The sequence below is a fragment of the Protopterus annectens genome, chromosome 3.part0 (assembly GCF_019279795.1).
Source record: "Protopterus annectens isolate FY-2018-M chromosome 3.part0, PAN1.0, whole genome shotgun sequence".
In the NCBI taxonomy this organism is placed as follows: domain Eukaryota; kingdom Metazoa; phylum Chordata; order Ceratodontiformes; family Protopteridae; genus Protopterus; species Protopterus annectens.
In genome coordinates this window covers 1903249676-1903257175 of record NC_056731.1, presented here as the reverse complement: position 1 = coordinate 1903257175, position 7500 = coordinate 1903249676, and positions in this window count along the sequence as shown.

The following is a 7500-nucleotide window of genomic DNA, read 5'->3' as shown; positions in this document are numbered from 1 at the left end:
AATCCATAAGTTCCAGAACTAGGCCTAGAACAACCATGGATTAACCTCTGCAGGTAGAGCTCATAGTTTAATGCATCCAAATGCGCATTATCAATTAACAGAGTAAAAATTCTTAGCTTTGATTGCAGCTAGTTAATAAACCAGCTTGCAACAAGAGCAGGACCTGCACTGAAGAGAAGAGAATCCGGAGTTGCAGCTAAGAGTCAGATGAGAAAAACTGAGGTGCACATAGGAGGCATGCACCTCAGCTCATGCATATGCACTTAGACGCAAGAAGATGGGAGAAGTTACGTGCCAATTTCAAGGTGCTACTGCACTGATTAAGTCTGTTTTTTTTAACAATAAAAAGGGGTGAAATGAGAGTATAGGATAATAGGAAAGGGGCAATAAACTGAGGATATTATATAAGAGAAACAGGGAAGCTAAGGATGGGTGTGGGGAGAGGGAGGGTAAGATTTTTTGTAGGACAGGTGCCCTCCCTTTTTTAAGATGGAAAGTTGAGGAAGGATGTAAGGGAAGGTGAAAGTATGGTAGGAGGATATAGGTTAGTAGCAAAGACAAACACACACAAATAACATACAAAGGCTGATGTGGGGTGTGCTGACAGTCAGAGTGAGGGAGGAGACATGTCATAGACATACAAACAAAGGGAGCAATGGTGATACTGCAGCTAGCAGAGTTACATTATTACCTACCATGGCTATCAACATCTGAAGTATTGTAGGAAACAATGGTTTTCCCAGTCAGTGAAGCACCCCCAGGGCCAGTTGAGGTGTATGCGTGGCTGACTCCCACTGCATCAACTGGGGAAGAAGCCGGGATGTGGACTGGAAGCTGCCTCACATGACTGAGCCTGCTGGAGGACTGCAAACCCAGGTCTAGCCACTGGCACCATCGTAGCAGTTGCTGTACAAAATTGCAAATGGAGATAAATAACATAACACAATGTTTGAAACAAAGGATCACGAGAAAAGAAGAGAAGAGAGATAGAACAATGCTTTTGCATCAGTTTAATTAGTCTATAAAGCATATGTACTAAGGTTATCATACAAATATATATTTATGGTTGTATAAAGCTACAGTTCTGACTAACTGCATGGGCCAGAAAGGCTCATCCAGACTCTGCTACACTTTGCTGTGAAGGAAAGGTTAGTTTGCTGTTATTTTTTGTATTTCTGTATTGCCTTTCTATGTTTTGAATACTGTAGTTTGTTTTCTTTACCTTGTGTTTTGCTTGCATTCTGTTTAACAGCATATTAAAACTTCAAAAGAGACCACAGCTCTCTCTGTTCTGAGTCAGGCAGAATTTTATAAGAACTGATTAATTAAGGACTCATTCATAAGACAGAAAAGGTCACTTAAGATTAATCACTTGTTAACAGAGGGGGTGGAGCTAGGAACTAAAATTTCTATTTAAGGAGTAAACTAAAACATTTCAGAGCTTTACCAGAAAGGCTCATCCAGACTCTGCTACACTTTGCTGTGAAGGAAAGGTTAGTTTGCTGTTATTTTTTGTATTTCTGTATTGCCTTTCTATGTTTTGAATACTGTAGTTTGTTTTCTTTACCTTGTGTTTTGCTTGCATTCTGTTTAACAGCATATTAAAACTTCAAAAGAGACCACAGCTCTCTGTTCTGAGTCAGGCAGAATTTTATAAGAACTGATTAATTAAGGACTCATTCATAAGACAGAAAAGGTCACTTAAGATTAATCACTTGTTAACAGAGGGGGTGGAGCTAGGAACTAAAATTTCTATTTAAGGAGTAAACTAAAACATTTCAGAGCTTTACCAGAAAGGCTCATCCAGACTCTGCTACACTTTGCTGTGAAGGAAAGGTTAGTTTGCTGTTATTTTTTGTATTTCTGTATTGCCTTTCTATGTTTTGAATACTGTAGTTTGTTTTCTTTACCTTGTGTTTTGCTTGCATTCTGTTTAACAGCATATTAAAACTTCAAAAGAGACCACAGCTCTCTCTGTTCTGAGTCAGGCAGAATTTTATAAGAACTGATTAATTAAGGACTCATTCATAAGACAGAAAAGGTCACTTAAGATTAATCACTTGTTAACAGAGGGGGTGGAGCTAGGAACTAAAATTTCTATTTAAGGAGTAAACTAAAACATTTCAGAGCTTTACCAGAAAGGCTCATCCAGACTCTGCTACACTTTGCTGTGAAGGAAAGGTTAGTTTGCTGTTATTTTTGTATTTCTGTATTGCCTTTCTATGTTTTGAATACTGTAGTTTGTTTTCTTTACCTTGTGTTTTGCTTGCATTCTGTTTAACAGCATATTAAAACTTCAAAAGAGACCACAGCTCTCTCTGTTCTGAGTCAGGCAGAATTTTTCCCCTCCCTCCCACCCATTTAAGTTGTCTTGTTAAATACCACTGTCTTTCTAGTTGCCCGCCTCTTATGTTAATCTGACCATATATCTCATTTCTCTCTACTTTCACTGGCTTATGTGAGTAATCACAAAACCATCACTTTGAAATCCCACCCTTCAATTATTTAAATGTATTGGCCATCCTACAGTATTTCATAGTACCAAAATACAAAAGTAACCACCCTTTCAGTCCATCTTGCTGTTTTAAAAATAGTAACTCTCCACTAAACCTTAACTTTTTAAACAGGTAAAACTCAAGTTACCTACTTTCATATCTAACTTCTCTAGTGCACACTGCAGAGTGCATTCTTTTCAATCTTACCTTTAAGCATCCCTGTTACTAGCACTTTCTCTAATACCTAAAAAGATCATCTCTACTTGCTCCAAGTAGACTTTTCTCTATCTGTTAAACCTAGCACTTGCTCCTACAGTACTTATTACCTTGATACGGCACTCTTATAGATAGCACCCCAAAAAGGCAAATCCCCATTTCTCAGTCACTCACGTCCCCCGGAATCTCTTTTAAAGTTTTTTTGTCTAGTCCTTCTAGCATGTCGAGGGATCAGTTGCTAGTGTCCTCTCCTGCTCAGCTGGTGAACCTGGGAATATTGAGGCAATGTTACAATTGCCTCATGTACACAGACAACCCTCTCCTCCTCCCACAAAACACAAATACATGCGAGAGATGCAACTATACGGCCAAACTGGAGGCTGAGCTCTCTCAACATAGGACTGGCAAGACCAGTCAGGAGGAGAAGGTTACCACACACACTATAGACCCAGTCTCACATAGTACCATCACAACCTCAAATCATACACATAAACACACATAGACATACTCAAGGCTCTGATCAAAAATCTACCAAAACAGCAGAGGCCACCAAAGCAGACACCCAAACAACCACCACCTCAGAACACAACACCTGCAACACATAGACCTCACAGTCAGAGTGTCAAACAGTCACAGCCCTTAAGGCCAAACACAATGCCAGACACACTAGTCATTGGTGACTCCATAGTCAGACACACTGACGTCCCGCTCACCAGACTGAGTAAGGAGAAGGTCACAGTAAGCTGCCTGTCGGGCGCTAGAGTCCGCCACATAACGCAAGCACTCAGGTCTCTCAACAGCAGGTACAAATATGACTCAGTCATTGTCCACGCTGGTGTAAACGACCTGAGACGTACCTCCTTGGACTACATGAAAAGAGACATTGAGGAGCTCTCTGATTATGTAGCCCAGGCAGGTATGACCCTGACCTTGAGCAGTATCCTACCTTCACCAAGAATGATGCCACAATACAGAGATAAGATGATCAGCTTTAACAATTGGCTTAAACTCTGGTGTCATTCAAAGGGGATCCAATGTCTGTCTGCCTGGGATGACATGCTGGACAAGCCACGCTGCTTCGCAAGGGACGGCTTGCACCTGTCACCTCTGGGATTCCGGATATTGGCAAAGGCTCTTGCCACCCCCATAGTGCCTTTTTTAGGCAAGGCTCAAATTCTAAACCTACCACCCTAGAACACAAAAAAGGAAAAAAACTAAGGGTAATGCTGCTCAATGCCAGAAGTCTAAATCTCAAAATGCACGCACTCGAGGCCCTTCTCAGTATGGAGAACATCGATGTCTGTGCAGTGACAGAAACCTGGTTCAAGGCTCCTGAGAGCACCCCAGCACTATCAGGTTTTACCTCTTATCATGCGTTCCGGCCCCAAAATCCGGACAATACCAAGAAAGGAGGGGGGGTATCCATATTCATCAAAGACACCCACACCTCAAGACTGGTGGCAATGCACGATGCATCGGAGACCATCCAGGTGCAATTAACCATAGGCAAGACTGCTCTGCAAATTGTAGCATGTTACAGGCCACCCTCACAAACTCAGGAACCTCACATGGCCTTCCTGAAAACACTAGAGGGGATAAATGTATCACCAAACACCATCATACTAGGTGACTTCAATTACCCTAATATAGACTGGGAACACTACTCAAGCCCAAACACCCTAGCCCAAAAGTTCCTGGAATTCATAAACTCAAATGCCATGGAACAACTAGTCACCATCCCCACAAGAGGAGAAAACATACTTGATCTCATCATCACGAACATGGGAGCACAATGTTCAACACCGAAGTATACCCCTCACTGGTGAGATCAGATCACAAACTAATCTCGCTGGAGGTCTTCATCCCACCCCACCTGAAATAAAAAGACCACAGTAAAGAACTTCTCGAAAGCCGACTTCACACTTCTAAAGACTAGTGTGGTCTCCTTTAAGGCCCCGAGCCGATGGAAAACAGTACTCAAGCCGCTGAATCACTTACAAATGCCTTCTACCAGCACCTGCAGGACTGCATGGATAAGGCAATCCCAAGCAAAACAAAGACTCTTTGTACCAAAGGCAAGCGTCCACTCTGGTGGACCCCAGCCATAAACAAACTCTACAACAAAAGGAGGAAGCTACTACAAGATAGAGCAAAATCCTTAAAAGGTAAGACACCCTTGATCACTATAAGTAAAAACTAAGAGCTCTCATAAAATCATCCAAAGCAAATTTTGAGAGAAAAATAGCTAAAGACTCAAAAGACAATCATAAGGCCTTCTTTAGCTATGTTAGAAACCTGGGAGGAAACTCCCAGATATGCTCAGAACTAGTTCAAAATTATGTGAAGATTACTGATCCTACAGACATTGCCAACATACTGGCTGACAGGTTCAGTGCAAACTTCTCCCCTCCCCAAAAGGAGAGATATCTATACCAAGCGATTGCAGCCCCCAAACATCTCCAACGCCCAAGTGAGAACTGCTCTCTCCAAAGCAAAAACACAGCATCCATGGGACCTGATGGTGTCCCCGGCTGTGTGCTCCACGAACTCAACGAGGAATTAAACCCACAGCTAGGACAGCTGTTTAATCATAGTCTTACCTCTGGATACGCACCCAGGAGTGGCGCACTGCAACTGTGGTCCCACTTCACAAAGGCGGTGCCTCCACCGACCCTGGAAATTCGCCGCCCATTAGCTTGACAAGCCTTATCTGCAAAGCCATGGAGAGGATTATAATGGACCTCATAAATAAAGACATAGGGAATTTGCAGACTTTGGATCCATCCCAGTTTGGCTTTGTCAAAGGCAGATCATGCCTTCTAAACTTGGTTGACTTTTTGAAACAGTCACCAAAGCCATTGATGAGGGAAAGGCAGTCCATACAGCCTACCTCGATCTGGCGAAGGCCTTTGATACAATACCCCACTCGGGTATCATTGAAAAACTCATCAGCTTAAATGTTAACCCATACATCACAAGATGGGTTGCAAACTGGCTGAGTGACAGAACCCACAGGGTCAGAGTTGCTGGCGCCATGTCAGACTCAAAGCCTGTCACAAGTGGTGTACCACAGGGCTCAGTCCTGGGCCCACTCTTGTTTGGCATCTACTTTTCCGAAGTACAAGCAAACACAGGAGGGTTATGGCTGACAAAGTTTGCAGATGACTGCAAACTTGGCGCCATAGTAGAAAACACATCTGACACAGATATCCTTCAGAAGGGTCTCACAGAAACGGATAACTGGTGCCAGAGCCATGGCCTAAAGTTAAATGCCAAAAAATGCATAGTCATACCCTTCGGGAAAAACAAGGTTACCCCTAGCTACCAAATAGGTGGCAATCCACTGAGTACAGAAGAAGTTATCAGGGACCTGGGGACCCAGGTTGATAGTAGTCTGTCATTCGACACCCATGTAGCTAAAGTAGTTAGGAAGACCTTCTACATTGCCCACCTTATCATGAAGGGATTCTCATCTAGATCAAGGGAGGTCATAGTCTCCCTATACTCATCACTCATCAGACCAATGATTGAGTACAATGCCCCATTCGAATGTATCTGACCCGACACTTGCAGCAGCTGGAGAGGCCACAAAAGTTCCTCACCAAAAGGATAAAGGGTCTCAAACATCTGTCCTATGCTGCCCGACTGAAAGAACTCCAGCTCTATTCAGTCGCCACGCTTGCTCAGAGGTGACCTTTGCCTAACATACAAGGCCATGTCAAACCCAGATTTGATGAATATGCTTCACCTCAAAAATCTAGATCCATCAGAGCCACAAGGGCGGGAGACTTAAACCTCGACACGGCTATTAATAGGACATGCTGGAGGGATAGATTCATCACCCAAAGACTCCCTATGCTGTGGAATAAAATCCCGGTATATGTGAGGCAGAGCACCTCGCTGGCCTTGTTCAAGAGAAATCTTGACCAATGGATGGGAGATCGCAGATATACCCCAGGGATTACCTCAGTGTCACTGCTCAACAGAGGCACAGCAAAATAATGGGTATAGTTCCCCATACTAAAGGGGTGGCGTAAGCCACAAAACTATGGGCTAGGCTTGTAAATGCCCTCGGGCAGATAGCCTAGTATGAACCTATGAACCTATGAACCTATATTATGTAAAGGATGCTATTTTACGATGTGCTATCTGAACTCATTCACTCCGGAGCAGCTCAGGAAAAACTGCCTGCTTAATTCCACCATAGGAACAACAGTACAAACTGAGCACATTTTCAGAAAATCCATTTGTAATACCATACAGAAAACAAATGTTCATAACTCTTTAACTATAAGAGCTAGACTAAAAATGTAAATGTGAAAGTTGTTCAGCAGACACTGACCTTTCCAACAGTGTAAATATTGATAGTGTATATCAAAGTTATTATTAAATATTTGGCAAGGAATGCTGATATTGTGCATATTTTTTACCCTTTTGGAAAAACAAAGCATAATATCTTGGTCAATGTACCATGCAGACCCATACAATTTCAATGTAATTTGCTAGTATGAATGTCAGCTTTAAAATGATACCTTAACCATTACTGTGTGATGTTCCTTTCTTGAGATATTCACAGAAATATGATTAATATATTATTTTTCATAAATGATAAATAAACAAAGCATAATATCTCATCACCTGTAATAAACAAAGCCTACACATCAGTGTAGAAGTTGTGCACCTGAATGTCAGCTTCAAAATGATGCATCATTTGTGTGATCACCATGCTCCCTTGCAAAGATATGGGCATAATAATGAAAAATATTGTAAATGTATAATTTTCATAATC